This window comes from Passer domesticus, chromosome 13, assembly GCF_036417665.1.
Source record: "Passer domesticus isolate bPasDom1 chromosome 13, bPasDom1.hap1, whole genome shotgun sequence".
Taxonomy (NCBI): domain Eukaryota; kingdom Metazoa; phylum Chordata; class Aves; order Passeriformes; family Passeridae; genus Passer; species Passer domesticus.
Genome location: NC_087486.1, coordinates 10,015,375 through 10,035,031, shown reverse-complemented (window position 1 = coordinate 10,035,031; position 19,657 = coordinate 10,015,375). Strand labels below are relative to the sequence as shown.

The 19,657-nt window shown below is 42.1% G+C and overlaps 1 protein-coding gene and 2 long non-coding RNA genes across 7 annotated transcripts in view; 1 reads left to right on the top strand and 2 right to left on the bottom strand.

Moving 5' to 3' along the window:
- The window catches only part of FSTL4 (follistatin like 4), a 209,476-nt gene that overhangs the window by 144,457 nt on the left and 45,362 nt on the right, over nt 1–19,657 (bottom strand). The gene's annotated exons all lie outside the window — the stretch shown is intronic.
- Nucleotides 15,456–16,498, top strand: LOC135279933 (uncharacterized). The gene is made up of 3 exons (XR_010347078.1): nt 15,456–15,479; nt 15,606–15,661; nt 15,749–16,498. It is a non-coding gene; the product is annotated as an uncharacterized LOC135279933 (long non-coding RNA).
- On the bottom strand, nt 16,002–16,915 carry LOC135279932 (uncharacterized). Its single transcript, XR_010347077.1, has 2 exons — nt 16,735–16,915; nt 16,002–16,628 (listed from the first exon to the last, which is right to left on the bottom strand). It is a non-coding gene; the product is annotated as an uncharacterized LOC135279932 (long non-coding RNA).

Here is a 19,657-nt window from a genome sequence, read left to right as displayed (position 1 = left end):
CAGGCACTTTTCCATCACAATGTTCCTCAAAAGACATGTTTTGGAAATTATTGTTGATATTAAAGTTATTTAAAAATCAAGATTCAGCAGCTATTATTGTCTGTGTAAATGTAATTCAGGTACAACTACAGCAAAGACCTTCGGGGGCTGCCTTGATCACTAAAAATTGATCTCTCAGAGCTTGCACCAGCCAAGGACTGTGTTATGCATCTCACTGAAGGTTATTGCTGCCTCCTCATTCAAGGTACTGCTCTGATTTAATGCACCAGGTCACATCTGAGCAGGTGACAGCTGCACCCTGCCCTGAGAGCAGCAAAAACCCTCTTAAGAGCCTCAAGTATTTTTGGTATTTTGATTTGTAATACAAAATTTGCATAACTGAAGACAAATATTTTTATTAGAATGCGATTTTTAAGTTTTTTAAGATACACAAAAGATTTGTTAAAGAACCAGCTTATAAAAATATATAAAATATTTAATCTTTCCTCCATCTATCCCAGTTACTACGGAAAAAACCCAGAAACCCTGGCTATATTTATGCCTTATACATTTTGTTCAGAGTTTAATTTACTCTGTGTTCCCATATGGACAACTCCTGGTTAAACAGCTTAGTTTGGCAAGGGAATAAGAAATATACCCCACAAACAGCCAGAAAGGAAATACTCAAGTATTCTGGAATCCTGATGTGCTTCTCCTTGTCCAAGTCCACCCTGAAATCTGTGTGCTTGCAGGCAGAGAGCTAACATCAGTTATCTTTGCCAGAACCTTGTAATGTTGACAGCAGCTCTTTAATTAAATTATTATTTGCATAATCCTTTGAAGAACTAAAGCTCCCCACACGCTCACTCAGCTGTACCAATGGACCCCCTGCCCAGCAAGGACAGCAACAGGGTGTGAAACAGAGCAGAGCAGAGCAAATGGGGAGGAAAGGAAATGACTGACTGGGCAAGCACTGTTGTCCTTATCCAAGTAACTAATTTATCTGGAGCAGCACCATGAGCCATGGAAAGGGGCTTTCCTTGACTGCACCAAGGTGGATTCCACAGGCAGGACACTGGTGTGCAGCTCACAGTTGTGAAACATGCCTTCCAGTGCTTTTTTGGGAACTATTAAAAGTGACTGAATTCCTCACTCTTACAAGGATTATTACAAACAGAAATGGGAAAGATAATCAAGTGAAACTACCAACTAACTGCACAAAGTATTTACGAGCCCTACTGTACTGCATGGAAAAGGCATAATTTATTCAATTTATTAGTTGCAAATAAAATAATTTACATAGATAAAAACTCTGCCATCTTGCAAAACAAGACACTCTTCAACACTAATTAACTGTGCTCACCATGGCTAGAGTCTGAGGTTGTTACATTGCATTAGGGCCAGAAGGATGGGCAGAGAAGTCTCACACACCCGTGAACACACTTGACTTCTCAAATTAGATCCTGGTTGCCCTTGAGAAATTTGGAATTCCAGTGGAAAACTGACAAGAGCTTGGTGCAGGCAGAAAATAACTGAGCTCAGGAATTTCATAAGGCTCTTTAACGGGCTGCTTGCATCTCAGAGGAAGACTTTAATGAGGAAATTAAGATGTTCCTGCCATGCTGGAGAATGCACATTGTCTAACTGTGCATTAATTCTTAAAGACAGGGACCTCATCTACCTTTTGCACACCACTAAATGTGTCAGAGATCAGACTAAGGCACACATGCTTTTTTTTTTTCTTCTCTCCCAAATACAATCCTATTCCTTACTTCCTCAAAACTCCCAAAGGAAGGTTGGGTTCAGGACAAGCTCTGGTTTCACTTAGGACCAACCAGACAAATCCACCGCAGAAAACAAACCCAAAAACCAAACATCTCTATTATACCACTGCTCATAGAAAGTGGCTTATACACAGCAGAAGTGTAAATTATTACATTTATATGTTAAAAGGAAGTTTGCCCTCAAGTAACAGTGAGATCCAGCAGGCAGCTGGGTATCCAGGTTTATTGCTGAAGGAAGAAGTTTAGACATTACATCAGAGCTAGGGCTAAAACTAGAAACTTTAATTATATGTGACTGAAACTGGAAGCTTCTATACCACGTCCTTCCGAAGCCATGACACACCTTGCAAATGTTATATTGAAATAAAAATAAAGTACAACCCTCTATTACAGTGATAGACACAGATTTATAGTTCAAGTGTGTATTTACATTCATCCATTCACACACGGATTACACACAACCACACACTTCCCATGCACCTCCCTTGCCACAACTCCTTTTTGCTAATGACACAAAGTCAGATGCTGCAGCTCAGCTTCCTAAACCTTCCTTACCCAGCACACCTTAAGTAGATTCTTGAGTAGTTCACAGTTGGAAGTAACCAAAGTTGAGTTACATATAGAGCCTTGGTTATGATCAGCAAGCAAATTGTGTGCTGCACATGTGCTTACTGACACAACACAATATGAAAGGAAACAAAGCAGGAATTTCATAATAGTCTCTATTATGAGAGCTCTCTTAGAGTTCCTGGGTTTTTCATTGTGTGACTGACAAGAGAGTGGAGAGGCAGAGAAGCCATGGTAAATCACCTGGGCAAGGCAACAGCAATTTCATTGTCTAGCCTAATTTCATTACGGGCCTAATGTTGCTATAATTTATTTATTTTTATAAAGCAAAAATGGTGACTTGTCCTGGAGAATAACACAGAGAATAAGATGTGTTTCAAGCATATGATCTGCTATAGGTACAGACTATTTTCTTTCAATATCCATGAGACAACTCTGTGTGTTTCTGCACATCTTGGAGCAAGATGGAGAGGGACACAGCAACCTTGGAAGAGGAGGACTGAAAATCAATAATTTTCACCAGTTTAGATGCTCTACATGAAACAAGAGGCAGGATAATATGGACAGCCACCTCAGAACAAAAGATAGCAAGACTTCCCAGATTGTCATGTTATTTCAGGAGGATTCACAGAGTTTAAAAAACAAAACTGACCCAAAAGAAATGGAAAATAGACTCTGGAAAGGAGGGTTGTGACAGATAGTTGCACCAAGGACACCAGAATGAAGGGTACTGCTGAATCTGTGTCTGCAGTTTAATACCAAATAAAAACAAATTGTAATTGCTCAACAGAAGTTCAATAAGAGCAAGCAGTTACCCTGCAAACAGCACCAAGGAAGCACTCAATACTATAGAAAATGTTCTACATAAATTTTTACATCTGAAAATGGGAATTAACGCTACTTTCTGTATCTGTCAGAACTCTGCAAACCACTGGAGCTCATACCATGAAAAAGCATTTGAAAATCAGGAGTAACTATGCTATTCTTAGTGTGATTAGCCTAATTTTGTCCCATTTCAAATCCATCTAACCACTGTGAGATCAAAAGCTTAATCAAATATTATTTTTGGATAGTATTGTGGTCTGCAAGGGTACTAACAGGAAAAAAGAGACAAAAGACACATAGAGATGAAAAGATCCAAACTGTGCAAAGCATACACAGAGATTACTGAGGGAGAAACACCAACACAGGTATTAGACCATATATATTTAGACCCTTGCTGTGAAACTTCACTATGTACAATTTTCCTGATTGTTCTTTTCTCAAAAGAGCTGATGAAAAGGTAATTAATAAAATTGCTCTTTATTAAATGTTTATCTAAATTTATCTTTGATAGGTACTGCACATTGACAGCTATTTTATTACAATACTCCTGTGCAGCAAGTATAGACACAAAGGTAAATTTGTGCAGTTCCCATTGGCATCACACCTCTCCTTGCATTTGTGAGCTGTTTAGCAGGTCCCTACAACCAACTGGATAATGAGACAGCCCAATGCTAGCAGAATATTAATATATTTCCTGCATTGATCAGAAGGATTAAATGTTTGGGGCCAGGCTGGACACTGTTTGGAGCAACCTGGTCTAGTACAAGGTACACCCAGCCACAACAGAAGAGCTGGAAAGATGAGCTTTTAAGTCCCTTCCAACTCAGTCCATTCTGTGATTAAATTCAATGTTTCTCTGAGCACCCATATTTCCAGGGCTGTGAGAAACCCAGTGAAGCACAGTAGCAAAATACATATGCACATGCATGTGTGCACACACATGTATTTTACTTGACTGTGGTTTTAATTTTCTCAGTATTCCACAGCCAAAAAAAAAAAAAAAAGCTGAAAATTCCAGTCTCAGATCTGGAGGGAATAGATCACATTAATACTTTGGTTCCTTTGGCAAAACTCCATATCAGAAGAACAGATTCTTCTGAAGGAAGGCAATGAAATTCCTATGGGTTGCTGCTCAGAATCAGCCTTTGCTGCCTTTAATTTTGCTCATGAATCTTGTCTCTGTCCTGTTTCTTCACTCCTACTCTCAGTACAAGCCTGGCTCCCCTTGTTTTCAGTGGGCTTTCATCCTTTGTGTCATGTATCTTTCTGCTATTCCTTCAATGAAATTCTTGTGGCAGAGACTAGGGGGAGGTTGCAATCCAATAATAAAATAACTACAGATGACTTGCCTGTTTTCATGTCGACTGCCCCAATTACACTACCAGTGGAGCTCCTGGAGGGAAGCTGAACACCCTGGGTCTTTCCCAGCTGTTAACCCTTAAATCTGTCCATGGATGTTGCCTTTGGCTTGCTCCCTGCTCCCCTCTCCCCTGGACACACAACCCAGGGCTTTTCTCCCCCAAGGCTCACACCTCCCCTGGCTCCTCCACCATCACCATGAACCCAGAGACCTTTGCACAGCTGCCCCCAAAGCTCCTTGGAACAAGGCAGAAATATCTCACTTCTACCTATTTTCCAACATCTAATCCTAAAATTTTCACAATTTTACCCTCATTTGGAACATTTCTACTTGGCAGAGGGTGAAATTGATAAACCAAGTGTACTGGGACATGCTGCAGTGGCAGAGAACATGCTTGGCCAACACTTACAAAATCTATGTAAAAACATCTTGCAATATTATCAATTTTTCAAAACCAAAAGACACCCCGTTCCCATCTGAGGAGCGCTCTTCAGTCTCACAGAAATCTCTTCTTTTTCTATTTTTTGAATCATTACTTTGTAATAAGACCATTTATCAGAAAATAAATCAATTTGTTTACTGCATGCCTATTTTCCCCTTACATATGCACAAATGCAATGTTATTTCAGCTTGGATAGAAAGACTTTTCCAGTTTCCTATTTATTTTCTCATTCAGACATCAGTTTATAAAGCTCACTGAGGCCAAAGAAGAGAAGCAGAAAGACATTTTATCATTGTAGTAACAAAAAAACCCCCAACATTATTCTGATTATTTAATTGGAAGAGGAATAGATAAGCTTTTCTAATTAATAACCATTCACTTTCCTTATTACATTACTCTTGAATTCAGCTGTATGTAAATTAAAAAAATCATCTGACTTGCACCAAACTGTTTAAATGCTACTGCAGGAGGTTTCATCATGATGGGTTATAATCCTCCATTAGTGTCACCACAGTGTCAGCACTTCCAGAAGCATTTAATTTTCTTTTCTTTAAGAGGTGCATGTCACACACTTCAACCATACAAATGAAGTCATGTTCTTGATGAACATCTTTAAAGCATTGCTTAAAGACAGCCCAAAGGTGTTTAAGAGGTGGAAACAACACATTGGAAAATGATGGATGTCAGCAGAGGGTACAAGCTAAATGTACAGTAATTACATCACAGGATCACAGAATGGTTTGGGTTGGAACAGACCTTAAAACTCATCTCATTGTAACCTCCTGCCATGGCCAGGGACACCTTCCCCTACCCCAGGTTCCTCCAAGCCCCTTCCAACCTGGCCTTGGACACTGCCAGGGATGGGGCAGCCACAGCTGCTCTGGGCAGCCTGTGCCAAGCCTCAGCACACTCACAGGGAAGAATTTTTTTCCTAACATCTAATCTAAATCTGCCCTCCTTGCTTGACCCCCTCACTGGAGATAAAGAAGACCATGCATGGTATGAAGGGGTTAAAAAACTTTAGGATGATAATATCAAAGAACAACTCAGCTCACTCTATTGAGAAAATGAATCTATAGAGTCTTTTCCTGTCCCTTCCTTCTCCTGCCCCTTGGTCTCAGGCAGATTAATTTACAAGGGTAAAAGCTTCCAGATGGAATCTATCAATACTTGCATGTATGTATAATTTGCAATACTTCTGTCATTTACTACTACACATAAAGTAAGACAGAGCTCTGTGTGAAAATTAGGAACTGGATTCATTTTGTGAGTCTGTTTCTGAGAACTGATGCTTTTCTATAAAAGTTAACATTCGCTGGAAATAAAAGGGGGGAAAATATTAAAGCTATTAAGTTGTAATGGGATTTGTGTTAGTGCAGGTGTTTTGTGTTTGGGTGGTTTCTTCTCCTGCGTAAAGCCAAACTTGTATTTGACTCACAGACATTTTTCTTGATTGAGGAGCAGCCCTAGCAACAGGATTAGTGCCCTTCCTGCATCACACCTAAATCAGCATAAACCTCCAGCTTGAAACTGTTGAGGCTGCACAGTGTCTTTTCACATTTTTTTCCCCGAGACATTGTATTTATGTTTTCCCAACTAGATGCCTTAGAGCCTCATAGATTATGAGTGCAGGAGTGTTACCACACAGCACAAGTGTGAAGCAGGAGCCAAACAGGTCCATTATGGGGAGAATTACAATCCCACAAATACTGAAGAAAGGGGTGTTATATCTGCACTGGGATACAGAAGAAAGGCTATCTTATAAAATAGTTTTACTAGAATCACAGAATGGTTTGGGTTGAAAGGGGCCTTAAAGATCATCTCCTTTCAAACCCCCTGCTGTGGGCAGGGACAGCTTCCACCAGACAGGTTGCTCCAAGCCCCTTCCAACCTGGCTTTGAACACTTCCAGGGATGTGCAAGGCTGACATGTGAGGCATACTGCTGGCAGCATGTGCAGGACTGCATCCCACCTTGGGACTGCCTTTAAAAGTTAGTAAGAGCAGGATACGTCTTTAAAATGTTCTCTACATATATTATGTAGTGCTCGTCTGTTAAGGTTCAGAAAAAACTCAGGAACAAAGCACATTTAAATGACAGCAAATCCAAACAAACCAAACATCTTCCAATGGGACAGTCATGAAGACAAACGTACATATTGCACTGAGACTGCAGATAACCCTGAGATTAACCCAGTTCTGCCCAGCAGCTCAAAGGTTGGGCTCAGGTCATTGCTCAAGCCAAGCCATGGAGCACAAGCTGCACTCAGATGTGTGCATGGCCAGGCAGAGCGAGTTGCTTTTAATTGTAATGTTACCAACATATATAAAAAAATACAAGCATGCCTGCCCCCAGTCAAATTCCTGACTCCAGATGTGCCCCAGCAGCTGCCCTTGCTCTGGCACAAGAGACTGCAGCACCCCAAGCTTTAATTCAGTGCTGGTCAGTGGGAGTGAGCAGGAAATGCTGCAGGAGCTTGAAACCAGACTGAAACATCTCCACAGCCCAACAACAATCAATACCAATTTGCAATCCCCTTTCCCATTCTCTGTTATCCTTAATGAACTCCTTTCCAAGACTAAGAAATAAGGAGAAACTCTATCTTTAAAAGCAATTGCATGCAGGTCTTCTGCACCTAGTGCTAATTTTATAATTCTCCAGTTGTTTAATTTTCTATTTATTGTCTAAGCCAGGACACCTGTATTTTGTGGACACAGCATTTTGTTTATTTCCATCTGAAGCTAATGTTAACACATGGAAACCTTCATCTCATGATGAACAAAGCCCTTGAGTCTGTCAGCAAGTGCCTGTCAGACCTAACAGCCATTGTTAATACAGAGACTTTTGAGGCTCTGTCCCCAGGGCAAACCTATTTTTAAGCCCCTCCCTGAGGATTTTACTTTTGCATCAATTATGGAAATTACTCTGACTGTGATTAAAGATTTATCTCCTCTGAATAATGACATTTCCAGATCTCTTCCTACTTTTGCGGTAAATAACCCCAGTACTTTTCCCTGTGCTCTTCTACAAAGGAGAACAGCAGAATTAATGCCATTTCTCCTGCATTACAAACCTTTTATTCTCTCTGTATTTGTTCTGTGCTGAAGGAAGCATTTTAAAGTGCATTTACCTGATGGAAGAGTTATCGGCTACTGAAACTACTGAAAGGATAACACAGTAAGATGAAAAAAAACTACTAAAAAGCTATTTTGAAAGTGAGAAGCCTTTAAACTTCATACAATGTTAAAACTGAAGGTACCAGTGCAGAAATGGAGCATTAGCACCAAAATGCTAAGATTAGCTGCTTTTCATTTTTATTGTGAGTAGAATGTATCACTCGCTTCTCAGCTTGAGACTCACAAGCTAAAAAGAAAAATTCAAAAGAGATAAAAAAATAGACAAAAATCCATAACTAATTAAGGGTTTCTGTAATGGTGGTTTTGTTTCAGATGGTTTTAATTTAATCTGAATTTTCTTAATTTGTAAGGCCAGGCATCTAGTTTGGGAAATGGCTCAGGCGAGAGGAGCCCCTTCTCTTCACCCCCACAAAGAGCTTTTTCACCTCCACGGCATCAGTCCTGGTCCACAGCCATGCAAAGAGTCCATCCAGGATTTATCCTGCTGCCAAACAAAGACAGCAGCCTGCACTCAGGGTGTGAGCCCTCCTCAGTCACCCCCACCAGGAAAGCGTGGGGAGAGCTAGATCTGAAAGGGTGGTTAGAAAATAAGGGTACATGTATTCACTCCATTCCCTTTGAAAGTGCTCTGTACACGGAATAGAAACAAGCAACAACTGATAAAATCAACTGAACACTGTTTCCCTTTGAATACAAAGACACCAAATGAAAACAAGAGGGTCACATTTAATAGCAGAAGAGGAAAAGCTTGAGATAAAAAGCTGGAATAAGCAGCAATCATCAGTCATCAACATCAGAGTATACTGGGCAAAGGCAGCATTATGGGGCTTTTATTCTTTTAAGAAAGGGAGCAGAACAAAAGGCATTTTGGTGCAGGGCATGTTGTGGGGCAGATCCACATGGATACGGCACAACTACAGCAAGAGGAGCACAAGGTGAGCACGGACACAGGGAGCCCAAAGCAGGGGTTACATGTCACCATGATATTTTCTGAAAAATCCCTTCACCAGGGCTTCTCCTGAGAAGCTCAGAAGCTTCAGAGAGGAATGAAAACAATTATCTGATTGCTGCTCCTGTGTTTTGCTGCTTTGGAATGTGGTCTGGAGATGCATCTTTGATTGGGTCCATGTTAATTGTTTTAACTTAATGACCAATCACCATCAGCTGTGTCAGACTCTGAGGAGTCAGTCACCAGTTTTTATTATTCATTCTTGTTAAGCTTTCTGATGTATCCTTTCTCTATCTTTTAGTATAGCATTCTTATCATATCATATTTTATCATTCATATCATAATACATCAGCCTTCTGAGAACATGGAGTCAGATAAATCTCTCACCTCATCCTGGGGACCCCTGCAAACTCAACAGTTACATCTGAACACCATGAAAGCCTCAGAAAACCAGTGGCACCAGTCTAAAGCGGAGAGATGAGATGCCCAGCATAGGCCAAGAACAGGCAGGCACCACATTTTGGACAGGAGACTGGAATTGGGCTTTTACAAGATCATTCCCTGATGCCTTAGAAAAATGCAGTAAATCTCACTGTAAAAAGGGGGGACAACTCAAGAAACTCCCTGGTCTGTCACCCCAGACTCTGTCATTGCCACCTGTCCCTTTGGATCAGCACACAGAGCTCTTGGGCACTTGGAGGGAAGGAGGGAATGATGAAACAGATCAAAGAAAGGAAAGAGGCAGCATTTCCACCAATCTTTTTGGATGATTGACCAGAAAGGAAAAAAATCAGTGAGAGTCACTAAATTTGACTCTGCAGGAGTAAAGGCAATAAATAAATAAATACAAATATTAAATAGGAACATCCTGTGCCAAGGACACAACTCTTTTCCTAAGCACATGGAGCTAAAGTGATGAATTATCAGCAGAGAGGCAGCTGGTACTGCCCTTGGACAAGGCACCCAGGTCCCCCCACCCTGCAGACCCCATCCAGGACCCACCACTGCCTCCCCACCAGCCTGGCACGCTGGAATATTCTGTAGCTCAGCACAGCAGTACAGGAGCCTAAAGCTTGCAAAGGAAATACATGAGCAGTACGACAGGGATGACTGGAAATGCTTGGGGGAAAAAAGTTCACTTCCAAAAACATTTGCTTTAGAGACAGAAAATTGTATTTGATCCCCTCCAGCCTGGCTCTTCCCATCACACCATGACTTGGAAAGGGCTGACAGTCACTGCCAGTGGCTGGGCAGTGTGTGCCTGTGTGTGGCTCCATCAGATCCACTGCAGCACAAAACTGCATCAACCCATTCATAACAGAACCTCACATCCAGCAGCCAAAACCCAGCTGGCATTTTGTGCTCACAGTAAATAGGATTACTGGCAGCAATGAAAAGTGAAGTCCTCTGCTGAACAACACACTGGGGATGGCAGCTGCTTTGCAGTCTTAGACTGCAAATACCACCTTGCCAAAGCTTTCTGTACTAATGGGGCCTATTTTCTCTATAGGAAAGGAAAAGGCAGGAGAGAACTCAATTTTTATGCTTCCGAGTCTCCTATTGATGTGCATGTGTTCAACTGCTCCTGTTCCCATTAACACCCAGCATGGGAGATTCAAACAACTTCAGAGCTGCTACAGCTGAGCTTGTCCATGAGAAAGAGCTCATGTTTAAGAAAAAAAAAAGGCAAAAAGGTATTATTTGAAAATTTTCTGCACTAAATAATGTAGTACAGCTTTGATTTTAAAACCTGCATTTTTCAATGGAAATATTTGTCTCTACCTAAAGGACAAACCAGAGCTGCCAACTATTCATGTTCATAATCCTCACTGACACCAACGGGAGCTGCATTTGCAGAGCAGGTCCCCACAGGGATCCTGGAGGGTGATTTACTGCCTCCAACAGGACCTGCAGGCACTAAATGGCTGCCTCCAGGTTACTTAGGTGGAAGAACATGCAGAGTGCCCATTTTGGAGGAAAAAAGGTCTGAGACTGTCAATAAATAAAAAAGAAACCCTTGGGTCTCCAAGTGAAATGGAGTGAATGACCAGCTGGCAAGGAGGGGAAAGGGGAAGAAAAAAGAAAATGAGAAACAGGCAAATTGCTCTCTGTGTGATGGCAGGAGTGATCCTGAACTGCAATCAAGTTTCCCAAAGTTCACACTGAAAGTCCTATTTGCCTCAACAATGCCCACTTTAGTGGCTAAAACATATAAAACAATTAAAAATTACAGCATCCCTTTCCATGTAAATGTCCCTCCTTTAGAAAGAGGGCATGGATTCTCAGGAATGGAGTTTAGGGATGAGGAGAACAACCATTTTTCTTGGATGTTTTAATGTGAAAACCCAGTGCATGTCCTTGATCAGTAAAGAAAGGCACAACCTGGGACAGGGGCTCAGTGTCCCCAGGCTGGCACAGGCTCCATTGTGGACTTGAATTCCCTTTAAGACCAGAGCTACAGGGCTCCAAAAGCTGTCCAAAATTTCCTCCCCCTGGATTTGTTACACACATTTGTACTGGCAATTCCAATTGATTTTATGCTGAAATATTGCTGTGGGACTAGATGCCATTGTGTGAGGTGCAGATGTATTTAACATGATCAGCAGCAAATACATAGTTATTAAACAGAGGGGTGGGAATATGAAAGAGTCATATTCAGTACTCTTACAGCAAATATTGCATTTTGAAAGGAAAACCAAAGATTTCATTTCTTCACTTCTTGGGCATCTCTGCCAGCACAACTATTCCACATGTGCAAACTAAAATAAAAAAAGCCTGAAAGTCTTGGAAGGCATAAATTGGGATACAGAAAAAAAAGCTGCCAACACCTTGCTTTGTACCAGAGGGTCCAAGGGGAGTCCACAGCAGGGACATGGTAGAATGCATTAAATCTCAATTAGATCATAGCACACAACAAAGCACAGAACACTCTCATCGTATTTGCTCACCCAAGGATTAAGGGATTTTCTTTGGAGAGGTCTGTGCCAGCAAAGCCTCTTGGGGACCACATGGTTCTTGGCAGGGAAGAACAGGCACCTCTCTCTCCTGTCTTAATGAACTGCACCCATTAAACGGTCTCAAACCAGTATTTTACACATATGTGTGCCAGTGAGAGACTGCAGCTGTGAAGAGACATGGTTTAACACTTTGGAAGTGCTTCCACAGTACTTTTGGTAAATGTACCTCACTGGTGACTGTACATACCAAAATCTCAAAAATAAAGTGTGGAAAGACAAAAAAGAAACCAGAAGAATAAGGAAAATATGGAAGGAAATAAAACTTTGATGTCATACTTTAGAGTTTAAACATTACTATAATAAGGTAATGTTCTAGCCACTTTTAAAGCAATGATTTAGGCAACATTATGAAGCCATTATTTGTAAATGTGTTCATTATACAATACTTACTATTAATAAGACCTCCTAATTATGCCTGTAAACAGTATCACAGTATTTTAAATGCAATATTGGCCATCCAAGTGCCCTCAGAAGCCTGATGTGCAGCAATGGGCAGCAGAGCTGGGAGCAGTGTCCACCCAGATTCCCACTGGCTGATCCTGCTGCATGAGCTCCTACAGCAGCACCTTGTTCTGCAGGAGGATTCACCTGGCCACATTAAAGAATTTTACATCCCATCCCCATTTCCTCTGAGCTAAATAAAGATTTGCTTCCATTTGGCTTCACAAGCCTTAAGACTTTTCCTCTGAAATCACAGACCCATAGAAACATTTAGGTTGGAAAAACCTGCGAGGCCATCAAGTCTGACTGTTCCCCCAGCACTGCCAAGTCCACCACCACACCACATCTTCAAGTGCCACGTCCACATGTCTTTAAATCCCTTTAAATAGGGATGGGGACTCCACCTGCCCTGGGCAGCCTCTTTCCTGACAGTACTGTGGGTTTTCCAGTAGCACAACTTGCCCCAACTCCTGACTACACTAATTTCTTCCACCCAGCCATTTCCACAGCTCTGAGCTCTGCTGCCTCCACTCCAAGCACGACTCATGTCTAACATCTTCCAGCACTGGGCATTTCAAGTGCTCTCAGCAAGGACAGACGGCACCCAATGCAAACAGTTTGCACTTTCCTCCTAAAGATCAGTTAATGAAGTGCAACACTTCAGAGCTGTTTGATTAAAGTGCTAATGCTTGTAAAATCAATATGCCAGGGAGTGAAGCTTTCTTCATATTTAAGCAAGAAAAAAAAGTCTTAAATTTTATGTTGAATCCAGATGCAGCAACAGGAGTGCAGACACACTGTTTATAGCTGCCTCATATAATTTACAAACACCTGCTGTTAGTACACCTTAAAACACACATTATTCAATAAATGTTACAGAAATTATCTTAAAAGCAGCAGTGCCTTGGCTTTGCTTCTACAAAAGTTCTATGATATCCACGCACAGCACTGACACCTTTTAAAAGGTTTTCCTTGCTGAGGAGCAGTACAAATAGTCAAAATTGCAGCAAGGCCAGCAGCTTGGCAGGTCCCCATCACCTTTGGAGTGTGCTGCTTTAATTTGCTCCAGGCAAACCCATTCCCTACCCACACAAGAGTATTCAGTCCACTAAATGAATAGCTGAATGCACTCCACCAGTACACATTTGGGCTGGAAAACTTCAAAGCATGGCAATCATAATATTTTCATTACAGACAGGAGCTATTATTCCTGCCCACAAAGAAGCCTGGAAGACAGGCTCTAATCCCCACAACGGAGGGCTCTCTTGAAAGGGAACATCACACTGCCTTTCAAAAACCCACCAGGGACGTGGAGTTCACAGCTCTGAAACCTTCCAGCCTCAGTGAGTCAAACCTGGCATCAAAGCACCCACCCTGCCCCAAAATAGCTCCAAGTTTCAGATGTTGTAACTCCCTAAATGGCAAGGGTACAAGCTATATGGTCATAGCCCAAATTATGTTACACATCCCCTGACTGCACACACTGAGATTATGACTGCTCAGCGCACTCAGCACACACACAGTCACAAGGGAACACTAAAAGCAAATTCTGGCCCTGTCTATCATCCATAATTCAAGAGAAATCAGGGTTAAAAAAAGTGCATGAGCAATTGACATAATTTATATGCTGCAAGCGGGAGAGTTGGCAGTCTCTTGCATCATAAAGTTTAAATAATGGTAGTTTAACATCAGATGTACCCACAGCTGTAGTGCCATTAGCTCCATTACGCCATGGAGCAACTGCTTCCTGAGCTGGGTACCCCCACCTTGTCCCACCAACAGCTTGCTTCACACAGGATTTCACCAGGAATGATCAGTCAAGCACAAACCACTTGGTAGTAACAGCAGGAAAAAGGAAAAAAAAAAAACAAACAACAACAAAATCAACACACTGCAATGTTTAGTGATGCAGCTGGTATTGAAAGGTACCTTTAAAGTGAAAGGAAGAAAGAAAAAGAGTATTCAGCAGTGGCAACAAGTTTGGGAGATGCTGTTACAAATTTTGATCAATATCATGACATTTACCATTTCAGGATATTATTTCTTCTTGTTGTATAAGAACAAAAAATGTTATTCTGTACCCAAGGGATTATCAAATTATATTCAGTGTGTGTGCATGCTGAGGGGTATTAATTGATCATTCAATCTCAACCAGTCGACATTTCTTATGGAAACAAAGGAAACCTGGAACAGTGACTGCTTTGTCCCACCATTCTCACCCACAGCATACTGTTTTCAGGGGAAAACGTAAACTCACAGAAATAAGGATCCCATGAGGGTCAGGCATTGGGAATGAGGCTGCCAGAAGTCCCACCTGAAAATTGGGACTTCAACCCAATTTCAACCAATCCATTCTCTGTCTCATCAGTCTCTCTGCAATTAGTCATGGGATGACTCTGAAGTGGCATAATATAACTTATGGTGTCCACAAATGAAGCACTGAATTGAGGGAACGCATGACATAGCCCAAGCCAAGCCTACAGTCTGGCAACAGTTCCTGTTAGTCAGATAAACTCTTTTCAACAGAGGAATTTTGCAGAAATCAAACAAAAACTTGAAGACGGGAATCCCTAAAGTAAAAGGAGTTGATGAAAAATCACGTGGTCTCACAGCACCCTGAATTTATCAGGATACCATCACCACTTTAAGTACCACTTTTCTGCAGTTAGTGCTGTAATACCAGATTTTCAGAGGGTTTTTTGCTTCCTTTCTGTTGTGCTCAGCTGACAAGGCTGGCTAAGCTGTGCCTTAAAAAAAAAATTAAAAATCTTCCCCACAAAGCCTGAATCTTTGGTCCAAAAGTCCTTTTTTATATCACATGTGCAGATTCAGCACATCCATGTCCAGGGCACAAAGAGAAAGAGACACGTCCCAATTTAATCTTGAAACACAACCTGGTAAACAGGAAGCAGCAATAAAAGTTGTGCCCCCTCCTCCCCCTCTGATTCAGCCAACAACATCAGCAACAAAGTGGAGCAGGTATGGTGGCAGGAGGTAACAGCTGCTCCCTCCTGTCTCTCAGAGCAGAATATGGAAGTTTGGCAGAGAGCTGAAGCCTCATATAAGAAAAACTCAAAAGACTCAATCTCTCTTTTTTACCTTCAGCAGCACCAGCACTTCCTAATTTCACTGCTTCCCAGGAGATGATTCTCCATCCCCAGGTGTGCTGAGCATGCTCCATATTATCTGAAGGAACAGGAAACCCTGAGTTATGGGGGCTCTTTTACTTTTTTTTTTTCCTTTTCTAGGTCATGATATTCTTATCTGAGCTCGCAGAGCACATCAACCAGACAAACTGCTGTATTTCTCCCCCAGTTGCACCCAGGAGCACACTTGCATGAGGAAAATAAAAGGTGCCCAAGATTTGAAATATGGCAGTGAGCATCCCTGTAATGCAGCCACGGGAACTGCCAGCAAAAAGCGCTTCACAGGGGATTTACAACATGGATTTTTCTGCTACATGAGGTGGGGAGAGAAATCTGCAAAGAAGGCAGATCATAATTTAAGTTTATTTATGATTTATTCCAGTAGCTGGAGAAGGATTTAAAGAGGCATTTCCAGTGCTTCTTTGAACACCTGAACCACCACACACCCATGAAGCTCAGTAAAAGCTCTGGACTGTGTTACCCCTGACTGACAAAACACAATGTGTGCAACCCTGCTGCCCCCTTACACTGGCAGAGTGTTAAAATGCAGGGCACATATGCAACTAGCAAAAAATTTCAAGGAAATTAGTAAGATGAGTGACTTGATAAAATCCTTCTCTCTGAGCTAGACAGCCTAAGGCTGAGTCATGAGAACATAGGGAAAAAAACCACCAAAATCCCATATTCCAACTTGAACATCCAAACAGAGGACTCCTGCAGCCTCCTTTAGGCACCAAAGGGTATCTCTGCATGAAAGCTTTAAAACCTTCCTTAACTTGGTCTCTGTTGAAGGATCCCATCAGCTTCTCCCAAGTCCTCTCACAGCCCCTGGAATGGCAGAGCAACGATCTCTTTACCAACAGCAGCTGACAGTGCTGCAATGATCCTCATGGGCTCCTCGAGGTATGGGATGGTACAGTCATCCAAAATCATGCTCAAGGGAGAACAGGGCAGCCCTGCTACAGGAGCACTTCTCACTGACCTGGGGGGAAAGTCCTTCATTACAATTACAAATCCAAACTACTCCACAAAGTATTTTGATCCCACTTGGATGTGCACCACCAAGCAGGAGCCAGGCTCTGCCTCACCTGGCTGAGGAACACAAAGGAGCACAGCCCAGACTACACAGCTGCTCCTCCAACAGCTGGGAGCTCCAGCCCCAGGCTGATTTTGGGTTTGTACTCGAGGGGGAGGAGGATTAATGCTTTCCAGCACACACAAACCATTTCTGGTTTTTTGCCACCATAAGGAGCCTGGCATTGTCTGTCCCCTGGAGCATGGAACAAATGCAGATTTGACCTTCCCATGCCACACATTTTGGGTGAGCACCAGCCCTTGCAGGGGATCCAGGACCCCCATTCACACTGCACACCTGGCAAAGTCCTGCTGGGTCAAGCCAGACATCAAACCACATGAATTGTCTCACCAGTGCTACCTGCAGAGCTTGCTCACCTGGCACATCCACCTCTGTCTGGTACATTGCCTCCTGCTCATGATTCCCAATCCTCCTCCATACTGTCTCACCATGACCATGGAGAGGCACACCAAGGCAGCAACTCGAGGGAACAGAGAATTACTAGCACTGAAAGCTCCCCACCCCATCAGCAGCACCAGGTGTGATGCATCAGCAGGACTCAACCTTCCTGCCTGTTCCACCCACACCTGAGCCCCATCACACTCACCTGTCTGATCTAGGGCCCCAGGAGTCAGGGTGTAGGCAGGTTACATGGCAAAAAGGGTTTTTTCATTTCAAATGAAGCACAAAAAAAATTGAAACTTTGAAAAAATTTTCACTTTTTCTTTTAAAAAATTGTATTAAAAAAATGGAGCTTTTAAATGCACAACATTTTAGGTACAAAGCAATTCTACTCATGAAACCCTTCTTACTAACATAGGTTGTCTGTGAACCACGTTGTGAAGGCTTTCCCTTCCTGATCCTTACAGTGCCTTTCCCCTTCAGAACACCTGGAGATCACAGCCCTTCCACGAGGCCCCAGCACAACCCCCTGCCCAGCAGAGCTCAGTGTTCAGGCACTGGCAGAAAGCAGCACAGCAGCACCAGCAGTGCCTTCAAAGAGAGTGCAGAATTCTGGTTATTTATATAAGACTGCATTTAATACCTCTGCTCACCTTCACCTGCATTTTGCCCTCGCATAAAAATCAAAATTTGCAATATGTAAACTGCAGAATTTAATGACAGTGGAGTCAAAGCATGAATGTGGATAGCAGATGCTGCATTTAACACCAATGATGAATTATAGAATATCCTGAGTTGGAAGGGACCCATAAGGATCACTGAGACCCAAAGGAAACTATCCCCCCCCCCCTTTTTTTTTTTTCTGGAAGCATGACTGGGGTCCCACACTTAATAATCATTTCAGAATCCCATGGAAGTAGTGTGGGAGTGTCACCATTAAGATCAGTGGAAATACAACTCTGGTTGTACATATTCCCTCCAGACTGCCAAGCTATATTTAAATCCCTTTCCTCAATCGGAAGGAACTTAACCAACCTGGAAAACAACAAATCAATGCTACTTGCCTTGTTTTTCATGTCTGACTCCACATTAATGCTGTGTCAGACACCATCAGCATCAGAAGACGCTGCACCAGTCTCTGCCAGAACTGTTGCATTTTCTCAATGAAAAATGGAAATAGGTAAGAGGGATGAGAAAATTATTAATTTCACAGGATCTTTTTTTGTGTTGCACCTCCCCTGTAATTGTTTCCTGCCCCTGGAAACAAGAACTAGGACAGAGAAGCTGTGGCTGCTCTGTCCCTGGAAGTGTTCAAGATCAGGTTAGATGTGGCTCACAGCAACCTGGTCTAGAGGAAGGTGTCCCTGCAGGTGGCAGGGAGTTGGAACAAGAACATCTTTAAGGTTCTTTCCAACCCAAACCATTCTATGTACCCACACAGAGAACAGGGATTTCCTTACAGCAAAACTGGTGGATAGAGAATTAGTTTCCTCATCAGTGAAGATGACCCCAGTGGGAGACTCTGCTTTCTGCACCAGATCAGGACATTTCCAAGCAAATATTGAGCCAAAACTCATCATTTGTGCTGACAAAGAAAATTCTCCTAAGTGCAGCAGCTACTTCTCCACGGTCTTCAAAAACCTGATAGCCTGTGGCTTCTATTTGCCATTGTTTAATCAGTTCTGGTTAACAAGTGAGACTTCTTTGCAGCATTTTCAGAGTCAAGTTAACTCATTTCAGAAGAATACAACTGCACTTACAAGGAAACATCAAAAAACAGACAGTAAAAACATAGAGGGTTTATGAACATCCTTTCCTGATGTGTTTAGCTGCACTTGAAACTGCTTCAATTGCAGATGTATACAGTTATATGAGCTGGTCGCTGCTGGGCTCCCTGGGAATCCTGCAAGCTGGAGGGACAAGTCAAAGTATCACAGTCAAGAATTTATGGACATCAACAGCAGAAGCCATGTGAGTGGAACGATTTAATCCCTTGCTGCTGAAAAGCAATTGGATATAGGAAGGGAGAAGATGCACACAGCTGTATGCAAAGGGAGATGAGTATGGAAAGGCTCCAAAACCAGTGCATTTGGTAAGCTAATGTTATTCCAATGAAATTCAGAAAAGTCTGCAAAATTATTTTATGTCTTCTCCAATAAATACTCAGTAGAATATAAGGAATAAAATTAATCCCTTTGTACAAAAGATGGTTTAAATACATTCTATTACTAAAATTTTGGGCAACTTATAGCAAAGATTGAAAAGAGTGTTCACAAAAGCAGTGAACATTACATACGTAGTAAAAATACAGTGGAGATTTGCAAACCAAGGTCCTCTATCACACCTAAATTGAAACATAAACCCGTGGCAACATATTCTCCCTGTTAGCTCTCCTAAAGCCCCAACCAGAGTACACTGCAATAGTCTGTGGAGAGAGAAATGAATTGTCTCCTCAAATACAACAGAAAACGGCTTTGCTGGAGGACAGGAGAGCTTATGTCCTGTTCATCATGGACCTAAAGCATGCTGATATT